The sequence below is a fragment of the Mercenaria mercenaria genome, chromosome 16, assembly GCF_021730395.1.
Source record: "Mercenaria mercenaria strain notata chromosome 16, MADL_Memer_1, whole genome shotgun sequence".
In the NCBI taxonomy this organism is placed as follows: Eukaryota; Metazoa; Mollusca; class Bivalvia; order Venerida; family Veneridae; genus Mercenaria; species Mercenaria mercenaria.
This window is the reverse complement of record NC_069376.1, coordinates 53016218-53039036: the sequence shown is the minus strand read 5'-3', so window position 1 is coordinate 53039036 and position 22819 is coordinate 53016218. Positions and strand designations below refer to the sequence as shown.

Genomic DNA, 22819 nt, shown 5'->3' with positions numbered 1-22819 from the left:
CATACTCAAAACATTTATAACTTATGACAATATAAATGTGTACCACTACTTAAAAACTGGATGCTGTTTAAAGAACTGACTGATGCTGCATGATATTTAAATATGAATGTAGGTCTGTATGCACAATTTATATTTTATTCCGTTAAATGATTCTGTGGATTTTCTACATTCGAAACAAATAACTAAAGAAGAAATATTTTAGTGATAGATGGGCATTTGATATAGTTAAACCGTAAAAATTCCGTTTGTTAATTTTCATTTTTATTTAACGATCATGCGCGTGACATTTAGAGTGCAATAAGCGTGCTCTACAAAGCAATACCCCAGAAATGAAAGCCAAACCTGAATAGTTGTACTATCTAAACCATTTAGAAAGAAACCTAATTTCACTTGAAATCAATTATGCTACTTTCGTTTGATATCAAAACAAAGTTTACACAGTACAACCGTTAACTGTAGCCTCGGTGTCACGGTATATGGTCTCGATTCCACGACTTCATTAAATGTGTGACTACTAGATACGTATTCATGGGAACTAAAATTATTCGTGACCGCGAGATAGCGTCTCGTTTCCACAACTTGATGTGTAGTCACGAGAGAACACACGCAGACTTGTCTTCGGAGTTTTCATATTTGCTCTAATATTGTTTTGCCATTCACCTACACACAAAAGTCACTATTGAAAATGTTATGAAAGTACTCAACGCTACAGTCTTGCATTCTAAGTGGCTGTCTGAATATGTTGTTATGCTGACGGTTTGAAAAAAATGCAAAAAAATCCAGCAAGCCTACGCTTCTACTCTTATTTGTAAGTTGCATGCACATATCTGGATTATATCTTGTAATTCCTCGCAGGAATATTTAACCAGCATTTTTCATATGATTTGCTTTTTTTTAAAAGAATAATGCATGACGAGTTCAAGAAAAATAGTGAGAATATTATTAAACAGTATGCTATATTATCCTCTACTACTGAAGAAAAGCGGAAGTTTTACTAGCTGCGTGATAGACGCACTATGCGGCCCTGAAGGTTTCCGCTTTTGTTTTGGAAAATGCACAAAGCGTCTGTTACATAGACTGCGTCCCGAACTGCAGCTACATTGTACAATAAAAACTATAAATTATGAACATAATTTAATTTTGCACGTATTGTTTAAACTTTAGCCATTATGTCAGTGTTGGATGCCGAACGTGCACGCAATGTGTCGTTCTCACGGTAAATATATTTAATACAGTTAGTGTCTGGTAACAAGTAAATACCTACATAAATAACTAGTGAAATCAAATATCCTCTCGAAAATATTTCATGAATTGTTATCCACTAGCCCCAAGTCACGAGTGTGATTTTTCCCTTCATTTCAGTTGTTGTCAACTTTATAGGAGCTGCCGATGACGCACAATATGCTTTTTTGTACCAAGCACGAAGAGGCGCCCACAAATTGTATTAAAGATGTATAAAAGGATACACGTGTGTGTGTCCTGCGAATCTGAATTCGCAAGAAAATATCTGAAGTTTTCTAAAAACAACTTAACATTCAGAGTGTCTCTGTTTAATATCATCTGCAGTTGAAGTAATCGTCATAACACATTTTTGTCGTTGGATGGAATACCAATGTTTTTCTACTGTGCAGTAGAAATGTCCTTTTTTCTTGCCGCTAAACGTAGATAAGATAAGCGTGTGGGTAGGAAAATATGCATTAAGATATTATTTTAGGGACAAAACTGTGCCATGTAGGTATCTTCTATTTTTAAACAATGAGCAAACATTTAAGAATCGACCTAGAATGAATGTTTGCACATTGTAAATTTTAAACATAATGAATTCGAATTTAGAACTGCACAATTTAAATTGCTAATGAACAAAGATAAACAAAAAGCATAATTATTTTAGGTTTCCTCACCATATTAAAGAAAGTCTCCCAACAAGAAAAGGTTAATATAATAATAATAAAGAATGGGAGGAAAGGTCAAAGCGCAAATTTGCACAAATATCCGTACTGTTTTTACATGCGTCTGCTAAAATATGAGACCGAATATCATTCAGTTTGTTTTAGCAAGCAGTTATCAGACAGAAAAAAATGTGAGTGAAATTTTCATTCACTTAGATGTACACAAACGCTTGACAGCATTAGTTTCGATTAATTAGCTGTTTAGGCAGATCTAACAAAATTCTTGCTGAACAAGCAAACATAATATTTCTTAGTTACTACGCATTAGATATCAAACACATGTTTCAGTAGTATACCTGTTCTACTTTTTCATAACAATTAAACCTTAAAATGGTTTACTTTATCAATATGATAAGAGAGTGATTAAATCTTACATCCTCAGCCTTTAAGAAATTTTCCTGAGTTACCAGTATTTGTTTAAACACTTACGTTATAATTATTACCATGTGTACTTTGGTCAGGATATATTTCATATTGAATTGCCTGTACTTATTCACATTTTTCCGACCGCAGGCCGGTATTAGTTTCACCTGTACTTCCGGTAAATATCTTGGGTGAAGGTCACTTAACAGCTAATTAAAACTGTACATTTTGATTGGTTGATGAAAAATTCCACAGAAATTCGTATGGAATAGATAATATTTTAAGGCGTTGTGATGTTGTCATTTATCACTCTTTGATTCTTATGACGTCATTACTTGGTGACGTTGTCAACGTCATTCTTTGTTCGTCTTTTGTATAGATCAGTTATCAGTTGCTAAATTAAAGTTAGAAAACACATAAATTGTAATTTTAAAAGACATAACAGGCGTGTGCAGGTCCTCTTAGCTGTTTTGTTACACAATATAATTCGTTGCAAGACTCCTGTGAAAAAAGCTTACGTCATAAACCTGAATCCCCCCGGTAGTGAAACTGCGGCAGAGTTCGACTCTGCCACTCTGATACGGAGTGGTCTCCCGTAGTTGATTTACATTCAACTCGTCCCCGAGTAAACTTGTCCCCATTTTGGTCATTGCATATCCCTTGACGATTTCAAAAATGGTCATTTCGCCCCCTCCCCCACTTTTCTGCTCCTCCTTTTTAGTCTTATTTTCCTAGATTATGATTAATATAATTATCAATCAAATTATGTGTTCTGTAACATATGTTCTAAATAAAAAACATGAAAATTTTACCTTAAAAGCTACATTTTGTTTTGCTTTATAAATACCCGATCGTATGTAAAAGTGCAGTGTGCGTGTTCGTTTCGTAGCTAAAAGTGTGCATTGACTAATGCGGCCGTGTATCATTTTAAAAACACTTCTTGTTATATCTATTGTGATGCCAGATGTATTTATTTTTTCTGAATTTTGCATCTTCCAATTTAATTACGTTTGTCAATTAGCTCTGGAGACAATACATTATACTCAGACAAATGAAGAAATCGTTTCGGTAAATAAATGCGTTATTTACGTTACATCAAATAACTTAAAACATACCTTCAGAAATACTTGGAATTTAAACAATATCTTAATTAACGTTCAATTAGAATTCATGTTTCCTTTCCAAATTATTACACAAAATTTCTTTCATCCCATCATGAAACATTCTTATAACACCTTTGTCGAGAATCTCATCTAAGGGTTGATTAAATCTACACACATAAATCTATCAATAAGACAATTCATTTAAGTCTGGTCTGATAACTTTTGGTAATTTTGTTCAGGATCGGAAACCCTTTGATAAACATGGAATTAATATAGTTCTGATGAAAAATGTTTCGCAAGGTAAACAATAATACGCCCCAATCGGCATCCTATTAGCACGCATCCAAAGAAAGCATTTGAATCGGATCCGTTTTTTGGTACTGTCATATTGATAGGTTCTCTGTAGGTGAGGACTGAACCCTCGGCTTTCAGGATTACAGGCCGACACCTTAGCAATTATTCATGCAAGTAAATATTAACAACGTTTATATATTGGTAACCTATGGTTTGGTCATCTGAAAAACATGTCAGGGGCCGTATATCCTTAAATGTCATTGTGCGTTAGAAGATACATCCTACAATGATATAAAATAATTTCCCCGCTTCTTAATGGTTATGGTAGTCACAAGATATAAGTCCATGGTTTCAAATGCAAGCAAGAAAAGACATTACTAATTTGACGTAAGAAAATGATCTTAAAGTAGAAAAAAGTGGAAAACCACAGGTCGACCAATACGACATTTACGAAAATGTTGCAGGCTCGGTTTGGTTGAGCCTGTTCGTGAACGGTAGTAAAAATGCAAGCGATCGACCATGCCCTCTAGCTCCGGGTTGAGCGGAACTCAACATTTACACATGTTAAAAGAACCAGCATATAATTTACAGTCATCCGCAGATGTATTCATATGGCGGTGCACGTGGAACCTGCTATGCACGGAGTGCAATTCCATGAAAAACGGCGTATTGTCCCCAGATTAGATAAAGGCTAAAACCTTTTTTGAAAATATGAACAAATATTTGTTTTTGGTGAATATATGTGCGCAATATATATATAATTCAGACATACTATAGTTACTGTCATGAAACGGTTGTTAGCACGAATGTTTCTTGTATGTGTTTGTATATAAGGATTTTATTTTTGCAGCGTCTTTTTATGATATTGACACAATTACTTTAAAAAATGTTGAATTTTGACATCGTATCAAAGTTGCTTCTAATTTTTAAATTTGCGTTAATGTGCTTTAATAACTAGAAACATTTTATGTACAATTTAAGATATCTGGAAACGAGATGAATGTATGTTCGTAATCAGTGTATTTGTTCGACTTTATGACTTAATATTGTGAGAGAATAATTAAGTCGTACGCAGCACTAATCAACAGGCTCTGCGCAGCTGGTCTAATTATATAATAAAAATATGAAAAGTTCACAAATGGTACAATATTATTCCGTACTATCTCTTTGCGTTCCATTTTTATGTGCATATGTACTTTTATAGGGCACTTAATTTTTTCCGTGGTATTATAAACACTGCTTTTGATTTGCGTACAGGTTAATATTGCAATCTCATGAATTCTTTGCTTAAGAATTCCATGAATCTATTTTTAACATAAAGTTGCATATTTGCTAGAAAACGATATACCGCTATTGTAAAAGCAGAAACAAATTTTCCAGCTAGTTCTGTTTCGTACGTGTTGTTCAAAAGGACGATGGATTACAGTAGACCATTGTTTGGACAAGTATCAAATCAAAGCATTAGGACATTTTCTTATATATGATTGTTCAAAAGTAGGTTATTTCGTTTTTTGTTAAAACCCTCTTTTGTGAGTAACATTTGTTTTACCTATAATACAATCTGTGTATTAAAAGACTTATGAAAAAAAACTAATAGTAATTGCCATTATTCACTGTTTAGAAATACACTGCTATCGGATGTGAATGAACTTAAAGAGAATTCCTATAGTTTTTTTTCCTTTCATAGATTTTTTTTCAAATTCACATATACGACAGGAAAATTTGTGTTAAAAAGAAAGAACAAATAAAAACAATGGGTCACCAGGCTTGTTTTTGTGAAAAATTGTTTTGAACACACCCACTCTTGCTGAAACTGCTAGGGATTTTTCAACATTTTCATAATTTTCTGCTTTTTTATAAATACCAACCAAATTATGCATCAAGATAGCACAATAAGGTTTTATTCTTTTTTAATATTTTATTATATACTTATTTGATATCATAGTCATATTTGTAATACTATATCATTACAATAATGGGTATAAATGAAAAAAGTATTGTTTCATATTCACTTTAATCAGCTTTTTTCAATGAAAAATACTCATAGTAAAACATATATATTTCTAAATTTTGAAAACAACTGTTTCATAGATTTTTTTCATGTTTTCCTTCTGTATAGATAATTGTATTGTGAACATAAAAATGGCCAAAAATGTATGGGTCACCGGGCTAAATTTTATGTTCAGACCACTTGAATACAACACCTGTTCGGACGAAAATTGGCGTGAACCTGACCAAATTAATTATATCTGCTAGAAGTTAAAAAATGTTTAAAAAATGCTTAATCCTTTCTATAATTGAATACTAAATGATCTGAAAGGAGATATTGTCTTATCAATACAAAGTTAATTGTCTAACATTATATGAACAATACTGTCTTTGTACTAAAATGCGCTGTCAAAACACAGCCACAAATGGCAAGTTGCATGATACATGTCAGCCATGATACATGTTAATAAAACATAATCCAGTATCAACATTTGATTACTGATAAAACTTATTAAAAATGTTACTTTGTTCAAGATTCCTCATATTTAAGATTGTCTGTCACATGTTTCAACAAATCTTGACTTCACTTCAATTTTCCATAGATAGTGTCGGCTGCGCAGAAATATGCGCATATAACTATAGGAATTCCCTTTAAGAGATACGTAATCACTAATTATCTGTTCAGAGTCTGTGAACACCACCACATACTTAAAGCACAGAAAAAGGCGCAAAACTGAACATTATCATTGGGATTTACACATGGCCGTTCAAAGCCACAATGCCATCCGGGATAAATAATTTCAATATCTTACATACTTACAAACTGTATACGTGCAGAGAGAAGTAACAAAAAAGATGTGACAAACGGTAAAAGCCAGGCACGGGCGAGCAGCTAGGCGAAATTGTCAAAAGCCAACTGGATTTCTTCCACATATAATTTTATTATTCACCCAAAGAGAAGTTTCGAACCAACAGCGGCTCTGGGTCATTCAGTTGTTAAGAAATGATGCATATATAGATAACAACAGAAGCTTCGGCGTTATAATTTACCACCTGCTGTATCAATCATATTTAGAATAGAATAATTTTCATGAAGTATGTGTGCATTAACTGTAAACTTACGTCATCAATACTAAAAGCAGACAGATCTTCCATTTCGTTAATTCTGTAATTATTTTCATTTTATTATTTTGCAATTTGTTCTTGTATAGTTTAGGTTTTAGAGAAACGGCAATTTCAGTAATTGCTTGCTTCCTTTGTTTTAATTAACGTTTGCATAACATCAAAAGTTAAGTGTGAAATTATATTTACGTACTGTTTAGGTATCAAGGTCACATTAAATTTGAGCGTTTTCGTATGGGAGGGGAGATGGAAAATCAGGCAAAGAGTTAAGAAAGCTCATCTATACAAAAACTATTCCGTGAGACGTTAAAAGATGTCTGAACATATGCAAATATATTCTAGATTTAATTTATAAACATTTGATAATGCTGATATATCGTGAATTGGTTGAGGCAATTGTAGGTCATGATGATTTATGTCGGCTAATATCAACACATTTTTGTTTTGATGATATAGCTATAGTCAGTAAGTATATAATGTGTTACATAATGAAACAGTGAACATACGAAATGTCGACAGTTTAGCAAACATTTTTGTTGCAGGAAAATATGTTATCAGACAATAAAACATTGCATAGGTCTCCTTCCCTGTTTAATATATGTATTTAGTAGATTCATTGCATTCCCAGATATAATCTATTTATCAAGCTGCACATGTGATATCAACATTACAATTCTAAACGTACAATAGTATGAAGAAGTACGTTTTTGTTATTTAGTAAGATACAATAATGTACGGTGAATGTTCTTTATTGCCCATCAAAGTATACTAATGCTGTATGGGTATTTGGGAAAAATACATCTATTTCCTCGAGATAGCGTCAACAGCTCCTTACTTATATTGATGTTCCCCAAAACATCCATGTTAAAGCTGTATACTTTGAGCTGCTTTGTCATATTCCAGATATTTTAAAAATGTTTCCAGTAGGTTCTAGAAGTATGACTTAACAAGACATGACATACTGTAATCAGATTATTTAAGACTGCTTACCTCTGTATTAATTCAATTTCCTACGGAAATGTTTATTCAATATTTACATGGAGTATCCTGGAATATACTTTGCGGAAAGCACGCACGTATGACGGTTAATGTGCCTAGATGTGAGCAAGTCCGAAGTCCTTTCGGTCTATGAATCTAACTTTTATCACTCGTTTATCTAGCCTTCAAGCATTGTTGGAAATTAAATGACAACAGAAATATTTACAAACTAATTTATTACATATTCATACAAACTTAGCCAGTGCAGGAACTTATGTATACTGGAAATCTGCGAAAATATTTTAAGCATTGCCCTTAAGCCTATCCAATATGGATTTGTGCAAAACATGTTTACGGCTACTTAAGAGAGCCTGTTGTTTTTGTTTTACAAATTTGGTATTCAGATATTAACATTGTTATACTCTCTGGACAAATCTCTCTCATTTTCTTTTGTCCATACGGAAATTACTACTAATCCGCCTACAGACAAGTTGTCATTAATAGCCTAACTCTGTCGTGTAACATCAACAAAATGTTTTCCAAATAAAGATAGATTGCTTTAAACAAACATCCTGAAAGTTAATTATTACATTTCTTAAAAACGCAAAGTTTAAACAAATCCATTTAATTTTCTTTTTTTTTTCATTGTTCCATAAAACTGAAGCACGGCGCTCACAGTAACATTTGCATTAAATTAGTACCAAAGAGTCAATTTAATCTGTAATAATTAATTGCTGGTTTTCAAAAAGAACATTTAAAACAAAATAATACAATTTATAATAATAATTTTCTGTTGACAGAAAATGATTTGTAATCTTCTTAAGATAGTGAACTGACAACACTGAAAGTATGTGATACATTAGTAACAATTTAAAACGCTAAAACTAAGGAATAATCCAACAGCTGCTCACTCAATCACATTCATAATAGAAAGTTTTTGTGAAGTGTTCGTGCATTTATCCAATTGCAAAACCATTCTTTTCCAATGAATACTCCTTTCCTTTGGGATCATGGAGTCCATTTAATACATGTGTAATAGAGTTCCTCTTAAACCGGTGCTAGGGGGCGAGGGGTGTTGCACATTTCATTACCTCTCATGAACTGACTCCATCAAACTGAGTGTGCTATTATTTTGCTTGGTTGCATTCTATGCTTCCAAAAGACCTTCTTATAGTTTTTATTATCTAAGAAATTATCTCACTCGGGTATTGGCAACCCTCTCTATAAAACTGAGTCTATTTAAATACCCTCTTACATTGTTAACAAAAAGTAACGTTACAACCGATTTTTAGAATTTGTTTTAAAGTTCCTTTGAAACAAAGGAAACTTGACATTTAGAGCGCACTTGCCAATAATCGTCTCTTTGTATAAGAAAATAAAACAAACAAAAACCATATCAGCTGCTTTTACATCAGACAACAAAACTGTTGATTTAGTTTGCTGTTTAAAAGTATTCCAGATTTTAAACATTTTACAAAAAATTCTCCCGGTTTCGTACGAGGCTGTTGATCAACAATCATTTACATAAGGCTGCACGTATGCTATTTAAAAACATTTAAACTTCAAAGGGAGAGTTGAAATGACATATCGATATGTTTGGAGGTTTTCGTTTTCGGCGCAAGTTCGGAATCTTCGAGTAATGTGTGTGCATTTCTTACTTTCAGTTTGGGGTCGAAGTTCAGTATTTGGAGCTGATGTACATACTAGTCTTCATTCATCACACCCTCGATGCAAATTCAGTCTCTCTTGTTGTCAAGTGTCAAGTGTTATTCAAAATCAAAATACTTTTACTTCTTTACTGTACATCCACCAGCAAGAAATTATTACTTATAGAATATAATATGTTTAAAATCGAACCACTTGGGAATGCATTACTCTTCAAGGAATATTGCAAATTTTGTTTCACCTAAGTTAAATATAAATGTATTATATACGTCATATGAGAATCCATTTGATTAAAGTTGGAAATAAGTCCTTGTCTCAAATATATACATACAGTGAAATCCCATTCTCTTGGAAGATCATTTCTATATTAGTTATTATTTGATATATCTTCAGCAAACCGCTTTCAATCAGAATAGTTTGAACCCGTGGTTGGTGTGCTTATTTAACAATGTAAGAATTTGTCGACGTATTCCTTGGGGGCAAAATTGTACTTTCGATGAAATGTACAAATTTTGCATTTTTAATTCGATATTAAGATGGTTTATACGGCAATCAAGTGTATTTATTTTTTATTTCTATTTATTATTTAATTCATAAGTCTCAATTAGATACAGATTTGAACATATGATTTATAAGTAGTGTTCAATAAACAATTAGAAAGCTCACATTGTTTTATAATCTAACAGCTGGCCTCTCAGACTTTTCAGAACGGAATGCTTTTGTGATGCAAAGAATGTTTTGTATTTATATCAAAACATCGACTGTTTTCTGTTTGTTTAATAAAATCTGGGACAGTAAAATAGATTTCATTTTTTACAAAAACTGTTTTTAACATGAAACAGTGTCTAAGTGCACCAGATGTTTCTTTCGAAATGCAGCATTTCCACTGACTTTAAATGTTTACTGGACCTAACATGTTTAAAAATATCGACAAATCTTATAGCTTATGTACAGGTAACATCAACAAGTTTATGTTTATAAAAAAACAATATTCATTAGGCTTTAAAATGTTCGCACTCAATACATTTATAACCTATGACAATATAAATATGTATCATCACTTAAACACTGGAAGCTTTACAACTGGCTGTTGCTGCAGGATATTTAATTATGAAAGTAGGTCTTCTTGCACAATTGATATATTTAGTCACGTTACATACACTTTATGACAATTTTCTACACTCGAAATAAATATCTACAGATTAAAATATTTCAGTGATATATGGGTTTTTGTTATCTTTAAAATGCAAGTATTCCGTTTTCTAATTTTTAGTCTTATTTAACGATCATGCGCGTGGCATTTTCAGTGAAATAAGCAATAAGTGTCCTATAAATAGTAATAACCCAGAAATGAAAACCGGTACTGAATATTTGTATTATCTCAAAAAAAGGAACCCATACAAACAAACCTTCTAATTTTACTGGAAATCCATTAAAGTTTTGTTCCTGGAGCTACTTTCTTATGAAATTTAAGAACAAATATTATATACCACCGTCACAAAATTTGTTAATATAATAAAATACGGATTCTCCCAGTTGACTAATGCTCGAGAAAGTGCGAGAGTAACTCGAGAGTACGCGTTAACTGTAGTCTCGGTGTCACGGTATATGGTCTCGATTCCACGGCTTCATTAAATCTATGACTACTAAATACGTATTCGTGGGAACGAACTAGAGAACTTGAATGATTCTTGACAGCGAGATTATGTCTCCTTTCCACAACTTAATGTGTAGTCACGAGAGAACAAACGCAGCTTGCCCCCAGAGGTAATTATTTTTTGTTTTCACCTAAACACAATTATAGTCACTATTGAAAATGTTATAAAGTACTCACCGCTATAGTGCTGCCCTCCAGTGGCTGTCTGGATATGTTGTTATGCTGACGGTTTGAATATAAAAAATATCCAGAAAGCCTACGCTTGATGTACTCTTATTTGTAAGTGGCATGCGCATAATATTATATTTGGATTATCCTGTAATTTTTCGCAGGAGCATTTAACCAGCATTTGTCATATGATTTCCTATTTGAAGAATAATGCATGACGGGAGAAGCGAACTGATTTCATGAACAAGAGTGCGAATATTATTATACAGTGTGCTAGATTATCCTCTACGACTAAAGAAAAGCAGAGAATCACAGTTTTACTAGCTACGGTATGACATGTCATAGACATACTATGGGGCCCTGCAGGTTTCCGCATTTTTTTTATTTTTGAAAATGCACTGAGCGTCTGCTTCAAAGACTTCGTCCCGAACTACAGCTACACTGCACAATAAAAACAATAAATTATGAACATAACTTAATTTCACACGTACTGTTAAAACTTTAGCGATTATGTCAGTGTTGGATGCCGAACGTGTACGCAATGTGTCGTTCACACTGTAATTATATTTAATACAGTTAATGTCTGGTAACAAGATAATACCTACATAAATACCAAATACTCGGAAATACTTCATGCATTGTTACTCACTAGCTCCAATCAGCAATTACTATATTCCTCACGAGTGTGATTTTCCTTTCTTAATTTCTGCTGTTGTCAACTTTATAGGAACGGCCAATGACGCACAATATGTTTCTTGTACCTAACACGAAGAGGCGCACACCAAATTGTATTAAAGGAAACAGGTGTGTGTGCCCTGAGAATCTGAATTTGCAAGAAAACATCTGAAGTTTTCTAAAAACAACTAAACATTCTGAGTGTCTCTGTTTAATATTTTCTGCAGTTGAAGTAATCGCCATAACACATTTTTGTCGTTGGATGGAATACCAATGCATATCTTTCGTACAAGACAAATGTCCTATCTTCTTGCTACTAAACCTAAATAAGATAAGCGGGTGGGTAGGGAAGTATGCATAACGATATTACGTTAAGGGACAAAACTGTGCAATGTAGGTATCTTCTTTTTTTCTGACAATGAGCAAACATTTAAAAATAGACCTAGAATGTACGTTTGTACATTGTAAATTTTAAACATAACGAATTCGAATTTAGAACTGCAAAATTTAAATTATACTTATATTAATGAACAAAGATAAACAAAAAGCATATAAGGTGTCCGCATACTATTGGAGACAGCCTCACAACAAGACAAAGTTGACATTAAAATAAAAAATCATTAATAGAAGGAACTGTCACATATAAAAACAAATGTTCGTGAGTCTCTATCTGGTCGTGTACTATAGTTTACATTTCTTTGTTGTAGGCACAACAAATGTCAACTAGATTCTACTTTTACAGTAAATAAATAATAATATATGCTCCAATCTTCCAGACTCAAGTGTTTACGTGTTTATATGCCGAAATGTTCTGGTGTTTTTTGCTGAAGCATCAGACCGACCATCATTCAGTTTGTTTCACAGGAAACTTAATTCCAGATTTCTGGCAGAAAAAAAAATCTGAATGAAATTTTCATTCACTTATGTACACAAACACTCTTGCATTATGTTCGAGTAATCAACTACTTAGACATATCTAACAGAATTCTTGCTGAACAAGCAAACATATAATTTCTTAGTAACTACGCATTTAGTGATCAAATACATGTTTTAGTAATCTGCCTGTTTTTCAGAAATACTGTTGAAAAATGGCGTTAAACCCAAAACAAACAAACAAACAAACTTTTTCATAACAATTAAACCTTAAAATTGTTAACTTTATCAACAGCATAAGAAAGTGAATAAATCTTACATCCTCAGCCTTTAAGAAATTTAACTGATTTACCAATATTTGTTCAAACATTTACGTTATAATTATTACCATGTGTACATTGATCAGGATATATATCATAATGAATTGCCTATGCTTAGGCACATTTTTTATATCTCATGTGATGCCAGGTGTATGTATTATTTCTTAAATTTACATGTGCCCATTTAATAACGTTTGTCAGTTAGCTTTGGAGATAATATATTATATCTAGAAAAATGAAGAAATCATTTGCGAGAAATCCTGTCACAGTTATGGTAAATAAATCTGTTATTTCGTTACATCAAATAACTTAAAGCATACCTTTGGAATTGAAGCAATATCATACTTAACTTTCAATAGAATTCATGTTTCCTTTCCAAATTATGAGACAAATATTCTTTCATCCCATCATGAAACATTCTTGATACACTTTTGTCGAGATTCATGTCTCAGGATCGATTAAATGTACACACATAAATCTATCAATAAGACAATTCATTTACGTTTGGTCTGATAACTGTTGATAATTTTGTTCAGGATCGGAAAACCTTTGATAAACATGAAACTAATATAGTTCTGATGAAAACTGTTTCGCAAGGTAAACGATAATACGTCCCAATCGGCATCCTATTAGCACGCATCCAAAGAAAACATTGGAATCGGATCCACTTTCTGATAGGTTCGCTGTCGGTGAGGACTGAATCTTCGGCTTTCGGGATTGGAGACCGACACTGTAACAACTATTTATGCAAGTAAATACCCAGCATTTAACAAGATTTATCTATGGTTTGGTCATCTGAAAGACCTGTCAGTAGACGTATATCCTTAAATATCATTGTGAATTAGACGATGTATCCCACAATGATATAAAAGAATTCCCCCGTTTCTCAATGCTGTGGCATTCACAAGATATATGTTCATGTTTAAATGTAAGCAAGACACGACATTATTAACCTGACTAAAGACAATGATACTAAAATAGAAAAAGTGGAAAACCACAGGTCGCCCAACACGACATAATAGAAAATGTTGCAGGTTCGGTATGATTGAGAATGTTCATTGACGGTGGTGAAAATGCAAGCTACCGTCCACGCCCTCTAGCCCTAGCCCCGAGTTGAGCAGAACTCAACATTTACACATGTTAAAAGTACTGTACCAGAATAGAATTTAGAGTCATCCGCAGATGCGGTGCACATGGAACCTTCGATGCACGGAGTACAATTCCATGAAAAGCGGCGTATGGTCCCGAGTTTAAATAAAAGGATATACATGTACCATTTTTGAAAAATACAAAAAATAACGTGTTTGTGAATATATGTATCCCATATTTATATACATACTATAGTTACTGTCATGAAACGGTTATTAGCACGAATGTTTCTTGCGTGTGTATGTATATTTTATAAGGAATTAAAGTTACAGATTCTTTTCAAGATATTGACTCAATTACTTTCAAAAATGTTGAATTTTGACATCGTATCAAAGTTGCTTCTTATTTTTAAACTAGCGTTAATGTGCTTAAAAAGAAACACTTTATGTACAATATCGAGATGAATGTCTATTTGTAATCAGTGTATTTGTTCGACTTTATGAGTTACCGCTCATTTCAACTGAGCATTGTGAGAGAATAATCAAATCGTACACTGCATTAATCAACAGGCTCTGCGCAGCAGGTCTAATTATGTAATCCCGCAAAACATGAAATGTTTACATGTAGTACAATATTATAATGTATAAATTTATTTGTGATACATTTTATGTGCATTTGTAGTTTATAGGATACTTATTTTTTCCATTGTATCATAAACACTGAACGTGATTTGTGTCCAAGTTAATAGCATATTTGCTAGAAAACAATATGAGGCATATTTGCTAGAAAACAATATACCTCTATTGCAGAAGCACGAACTAACATTCCAGCTAGTTATGTTTCGTATTTCTCAAAAGGATCATGTATTACACTAGACAATTGTCCAGAAAAATATCAAATCAAAGAATAAATACATTTTCGTAAGTATGCTTGTTTAATATTTCATTTTTTATAAACCTCCTTGTTAGCAGCGTTTTTGCCTATAATCCAATCTGTGTATAAAGACACATATGAAAAAAAGCCAGATAGTGGATTGTATTTGCAGGTGACCTTTTATTCACTGTTTAAAATCGATAATGTGCACGGAACATATATTCGAAGGAAAAAACCCTTGTCTTAATTAGCATATTTTCATTTGACGTCACGTAGTGCTACCATTGTTATGACGTCATAACCATTAGACATAATGCCAGTTTAAAATAGATAGGCAAGAAAAATGGTCTTACATATCTGTCAAAGAATGACAACCGTTTTCCTAATCCTCGGGACAACATCGTTTAAAAAACCTTGCTAACGCTTGGGTTTTCATTCCACGATGCTCATCTTACATAGACTAGCATGTAAAATCCTTATATTCCCTAACAGAGGGGTGGTGTACAGGGCGTTTCATCGGTTGGGAAAACAGCTGTCATTCACAGGTAGATATGTAAGATCATTTTTCTTGCCTATAACGCTCAAAATAGATCGCGATGACAAATAAATTTAGAGATATTTCCTGGCATTATGTTTCTTGTTTATGACGTCATAATTTTAAAAGTGCTAGGACTATGTGACGCCACTTAACTCAAGTTATATTAGACAAGGTTGTCCTATGATTGGCAAGTGATTAGATAAGCGCCAGGTATGTAAGAAAACAACGAGTTATCAAAGCAAGTAATTCAAATGAAGTAAATGATCAATTAGCAAACAGTGCAGTTACACAAGGCCAATCTAAATGTAGCTTAATTGAATAAAACAGAGTGCATTTATGCATCTCTTTTCTTGATGAAACTGAGTCTAATTTAATACCTCTCTCACGATTATTACGAAAATTAGCGCTATAACTAATTTGCAAAAAAAAATATTTATTTAAGCAACCAAACGCCACATTTAGAATGTGCATTGTACAAGGGAAAAAAACGATGGAAAACCTGTATGAATGTTTGTAAAACTCTCTAAATCCATGTCTCCGCAGAGCATAAAGGTTTTGTACCTGTGGTCGTTTCTCGTAGGACATATCAAATTTCCATGTTTTTGTCCGAATTTCAATGACTAGTATTTACGAAAATTGTGTTTAAAGTGTAAGTGAATCCGACGTAGTGTCCGTACCTTTTTCATATACTGGAGTTACATATCGAGGCTGCATGGTGATGTCAAATTTTCCACAATTTTTGGATGTACTAGGAATTGAAATTCAGACAAAAAAAAAGATTTTTTTTTCTTATCATATAAGCTTTTTTTTAGCTAGGCTGATAGTAATGCATTTCAGTTTTTGGATGGCGAATGTTGAAGTAACGTGCATTTGTACTCACATTAAACTGTTGTTGATGAAATATAGAGCTATATTTTATGTTAATAAACATTACATTTAACCCTACACGAAATACTAGTAAAACTGACATTCAGACTTGTTCTAAAATGTTTTTAATTTGTTGATATCTAGCGACTGTTTCAGTCAGCTAAAGTTTTATTCTTCGTGAGACTAACTAACTGTCTTTCTTTATTTTAGCTGTTTTCAACGTGTAGGAGTGGCGAATACACCACATTAAATTTTGTATTTACCAGAAAAAAATGTGCCACTTTCTGTACAATAAATTTCATTTAATGTGTCATTTCATATAATTAAATATAGAAGACTCCAGTTAATTGTTATCATAGCTCAATATTAACGTCACTCATATATTAGGCGACGTTCAGTGTGTTGATAATTCAAACTTTGGCAGTGTGAGTTTTCTATTGCCGTCGAGTCGGTGCTATAAAACAATATAATCATGAAATTCAATAATTACGTTTGGTTGTAAACTGCTTAAACAGATCTTAAGAAATCTTGATAAATAATCAAACACATTATTATTAGCATATCCCTACGCATTTGAGACACAGGAAAGGCTTGAAAGTAAAGTAAATTACCAATTGTACCTTTTTCCACCATTTGATTATTGCAATTAATCTCTTATACCCTTTATAATTTAGTTTAATGTAAATATAAAATAAGAGTGATTAATTTTTACATCCTCAATACGTAATAATATTCCAAAATTAACAGTATGCGTTCAAAAATTTGGTTAAAATTATTATCATATTCTCTCGTTGCTCCAGATTTATCATAATATTTATTGCTACATAGACTACACTTCGAGTTTTATGTATATTGTGAATCAAGTATCTTTATTTTCCTCTTTTATTCCAGCCCGTCTGGACGGGTCGGTATTATGATAGGATTTCTGTTTAAAAACAATGAAAATGGCCGAAGCTTTCAAATCCAATGGAGATTTTTTTTACCTTGCTTCCTGTGCGAACCTTTGCAAATACACTGGCAAGCTGGGAACAAGTTTGCAATATCAACCCAAAGAGACTCATTCTAAACGAAAGTTGTTTCCTTTTTCCGTATACCAGTATATGTACTTCACAGATCTTCCAGTCTATTGGACATTAGCATAATAAACGGGCCGCTGACTAGTTAAAAAATGTAGTCTTGCTTATTACCGGATGCATTCTAAGACAGGATAAAGCTCCCCTAGAGCGTAACGCTTACATCGTATCCGCATCAAGTTACCCAGGTTTTTTATGTGATTTCAATCTGTAGGATATTGTTATGAAAATATTAGAAAAAACAAAGATCTACAGTGCAAGTGATACACTTGAAAACAATCTGACTCCGCCATTATGATCCAGCCTTTAACATCTTTACCTTAACTACTCTCAAACTTTCTCCAGCGGCCATGGAATGGATGGTTAGTTTTCAAAACACTCTTGTTTGATTGGTAATATATGAAGAGAAGCTATCATAAAAGTAACGCAACGCAATGAAAAAGAGATCTGTTAACATCAAAAAATTAGATCTGTCTTATTGTAAACATTTAAATCTGTTTTGATATTTGATTTTATGTTATTTTAACGAGGATGCTCCTTGTTGATTCAATGAACACTTAGAGGCATATACTAGAAGAAAATGTAAACTTATATCTAATAGATGAAAATTCTGACGAAGATGCACATATGTTGGTAATAAATGTGTCTGTTCGATTTCTGGAATAACTGCTGATTTCAATTGAACTGAGCTGAGTATTGTGAGAGAATTACATCCTAAATATTTATTAATTGATCAGACTTTGATGTGCCAGCAGTTGTATAGTATAATCATAAATTTCAACATAAACACGTGATAAGAATTCCACAAGAGTTGGTTGCACTATTTGGTGCATTCCAAGCTTTGTGTTCATTGTTATACAGACTGTACTTGTTTTTAGTCTGTTTCGTTGAGGCTTTTGTGAAAGTTTCTAAAAGGATGTCATTTCTGAAGGATCTTATATAAATACTTTCAGCTCGGAAGGAATGCATTTATTTTTTTTTGCAAGAGAATAACGCATGTTAAATATTTTTGTCAATTTTCGTTTTTACATCGCTAGAAGTTAGATAGGATCTTCGCTAATGTCTAGCGTAGCGATAAGTGTCCATTAAAATATTTTCTTAAATAATTTGGCTAGAAAATTTGTTATCTCAAAAATCTTTCAAAAAAAAAATTGTATAGAGATCAATAACCTTTGTTATAACCTTATTTGCATACAATGAAACTTGATTAAAAAGACCAATGATGTTAAAGTTACAACAGAAGTGGTCTTTTTTAAAGTTAAGGTGCCTTTATTCTTAGGCTAAAAATAACATAGACTGGCATCAGTTGTTAGAGTCCTATAAAATAAATATCTCTATTATAATATCCTCTAAAATAGCACTTTTTGGGGAAAAAAATTATCTCTTATCTCAGGTTATTCTGAGATGAGCCTAGACAGAAAAGGGTTCAGTGTCATTATGAAGAAAGAAAAAACATTATTTACAGATTTCTTGATCTCAATAGACTTAGTAAGTCTAAATATAACCCTGCAAATGAGTTAGAAACAAAACTGAATAGATTTCGCGGGTATTTATTATGTATCTGTATAAATATCTACACTTACATCGAATTTTAAGTAAATGGTATATAAAAAGTTCAAGTTTAGTTTATAACAACTGGAATCAGACAGTATAGCTTTCAGACAAATTTACATTACGTGTAGAGTGTTGATTTCATCAAAGACGTTTAATTTCCTTCTGAAACAATACTTTTATACTTTAGTTTATACATAATTTATTTTAGGTCGATTGTGAAGGAAATTCTACAACTTATATGAATCACTCTCGACACCTCATTCCTGATGGAATCCATCGCCACGAGGGTATGAGATAAGATGCCAGTTTCCCTTTTAATGCTAAGCGCCAAGCAAGGGAGCTACTGGTACCATTTTTCACGTCTTTGGTATGACGCGGCCGGGGATCGAACCCACGTCCTCCCGCACTCGAAGCGGACGCTCTACCACTAGGCTATCGAGGCTGTTACTTTTTGTACTTTAACATTGCTTCTGAACTTACTATGGTTTCTGAACTTTACTGTGATACATCACAAACATATGTCATAAAGTCGGCCCTTCTACCTTAGTAGCTTAAGCATAATTTTATAATAACGTGTGTCAAATCATTCGTACTGCACCTCTTAGCCATGTGGAAAAGTTACTAGCTTTTTGCCGAGAACTAGTCAATACAGAACACAATTTTCTTCAAATTGTGAAAATAATTAATTTGATATGTACAAGTCATTGTACATTGTGTAATATAATTTTTTGGCTGCTACGTAAGATAATAAAATTATTTTAGTATGTGTATGTGAGCTTCCATCAAATATATGTAATGCTGTTGTTTATTTACAGAAAAAATGGTAACCTTCCGCTGATAAAATCTGTTTGGCGTACACTCTTGGATGATTTCTACATTCAAACTCAGGCGTTGAGGATGAACGAGATAATACAGTAAAAATGTATTTTTATGATAAAAAGATGAAAACGACAAATTAGCAAGAAATCCTAATTTCGATTTGCCAAACCCTGTACAGTAAGAATATGATAATTTGTTTTTCATACTTTTATCTTTTTATATTATTATTGACAAGATCAACTTTTGTTTGCCTCCTTTTATGACTTAATCTGTATAAGTTCATGTCGAGTATTGAAAGTCGCACCTTTCGAACCATGTTATTATTAATAACATCCATTTGAGCAGTTGCTTTATCTGTTTCTACCATAAGATCAAAAGCCTTACGGAAGTTATCAGTTTCTAGTACAACATCAGATTCTACACATCCGTATTCTTATATATAGTGTGCACTCGTTTACAAACACAACTTTTTTGCGTATTATTATGACCTTTGTAAAATAGGATGTGGTAGTAAAACATGTTATTAACAATATGTTTATATATAATTCCATGCATAATGTTTATAAAAGTACTTTCTGTAAGGTTTAAAATATTGGCAAAATAGCAAATGGCGATTTACCTATTTCATTCAGTAAATGAACTTTTGCACATTTTATAGTTCTAATAGATTTCAGTAAAGCGACATTATCAATTTTAAAAAACACAACTAAATAGTAACCTACAAAAAGATGAAAATGTGTACCAGAAACTAAGGTTTTTCGATAGGTTTTAGTTTAATTTCTATCTTTGATTTACGACACGCACCAAAAATCCAGTTCTGAACAAAAGCGACGAATGTGATGTGGGTTGAGGCAAAAATAAAGTTCTTCCAGAGTTTCTTGCAATTAACGTCTCGTAGCAACATTTGCAGCTAAAGGATTTTACAGTCGACATTTTCATGATCATGCAGTCTCTAAGAAACATTACCTCCCTAAAAGCGTATTAAAATCAAATTACCGCTGTGAGAGAGTGATGACTTAAAGCAAAAGTAAATTACTACTCCCATTTAATTTGCTAAATGTACCTGTGGCAGAAATATCAAATTAAAAAAGTTTTTTAAAGGCTTTTCTGAAAAGACAACATTTTCCGCATAACATACTGCTCTTCTTTAAATTTATATTCCAACATTATGTACAGACACGAGTTACCACCATCCTATTTGACAGTTATGTAAAAATGAATTTATAACTTAGTCTATATATAGACGTCTTGCTGGACCAAATAACGGTCCCTTCCAATCACAAGGGAACTTATAGCAACGCATTATCGCGGCCTCTCCTCCGAATAGCAGTACCCAGGGAAAGAGAGACATGGGTCTATTTATTTGAAAATTTATTGGGTCTATACCAGGGCTAAAACAATACAATGCATGAAAAATCTTAATAAATGAAGTTTTAAGAAATGTTAGACTTGAGAACAGCAAAATGTATTACTACCATCACTGTAGGACCTCCAAATGTAAAAAATGGTTACAAATGTGAAAACAGACACAAATAAGAAAAAATAGAAATAACAACACGTGAAAACTTTCCACAAACGTGATATCGCATATCGTGTAAATCACCCATTTTATAAAGTTCAAATAATAAATATTATTTCCGTACTAAAATATCAATCGGAAACAATGAGTTAAATCACAATTGTTTATGCAACATCATAGATATATGTCATTTAGTGAATTGCAGTTCATCTTAAAATCATAAATAACAATAAATTTATGAATCTGATAGAACATTTATTTGACATTACCCAAGGTATTATATGAGCATTTCCAAGGCTGTAAAAATCATTTTAGCATACAAAGATTCAATCCATCTCTAACAAGCAAGAAAATGAAAGTAAATTATTTTGACATTACCTGAGACATAATATCCAGGAAATTAGGAATGTATTACCCACGCTGTTAAATCCCTTTTCTAGCTGAGAGAAGATAGAATCATTATACCACGCTCCTATCTCAGTAAATGACTATCGGAATTTTATACATTCACTAACAATTCACCAGATAAATGAAAAAAAAATCCGATATCATTCCGCCGCACAAAAATGTCCATAAAATGACAATAACAGCTACCCGTCACAAATAATAAGTAGTTAGTATATAAAACCTGTCAAACATGTCCTGTTTTATCTCATGTACTTAATTAATTACGTAATATGTACTTAGTTGTCATAATTATTTTTACAAGGCACGTGTCCGGTTATTTCTTTATTCTTCAATCTGTTATGATGTCCGCTAATAATATGTGTTTTGCTTTTTTGACAAATTTTAAAAATGCATCTGCATAATTCTGTTTTTTTTTTTTTTTTTTTTTTTTCTTGGTTTTCTAAGTGTCAATCTGAGTATAGACAGATTTTATAAATTATTCAGTTAAATGATGTACTTTGTTTTTAATAACTCTAATAAAATCTGGATCAAATAATTCCGTTTTATAATATTAAACCGATCTGCTTTCTCATATGACGGTGATTTTATCAATTCTAAATACTGCCCACATGAGACTAAATAATGCCCCCTCTGCATAGCACCCCCGTGGAGAGAGAAAAAGAATATGTCATTTATGTAACAATAACTTGTTAGGTGAGGAATTTCATTTTCTCTTCAATTGCACTTACTTTAAAGATGTTAGATTTTTTAGATGACTCTTACTTTAAACAGATATTAATTATTCAAAACTTATGAATTTTGTGAAACAAGAGTGACTTTGCTTTGGCAGTCTTCTGTAAATAAAAATGTCCAGTTTAAGATAATTTGCTAGTTTTGGAGTGTGGGGCCCGTAATGGCACTCGGCAATGTTCGTGTGATTGCAC

General features: G+C 32.6%; 1 protein-coding gene across 1 annotated transcript in view; it reads right to left on the bottom strand.

The window, feature by feature from the left end:
• Window positions 1–21980, bottom strand: part of LOC123540626 (uncharacterized) — a 72814-nt gene extending 50834 nt beyond the window's left edge. The window contains exon 1 of the mRNA XM_045325828.2: window positions 21867–21980. The gene's annotated coding sequence lies outside the window, so the exon portion shown is untranslated. The remainder of the gene's footprint in view (window positions 1–21866) is intronic.
• Window positions 21981–22819: the final 839 nt, after the last annotated feature.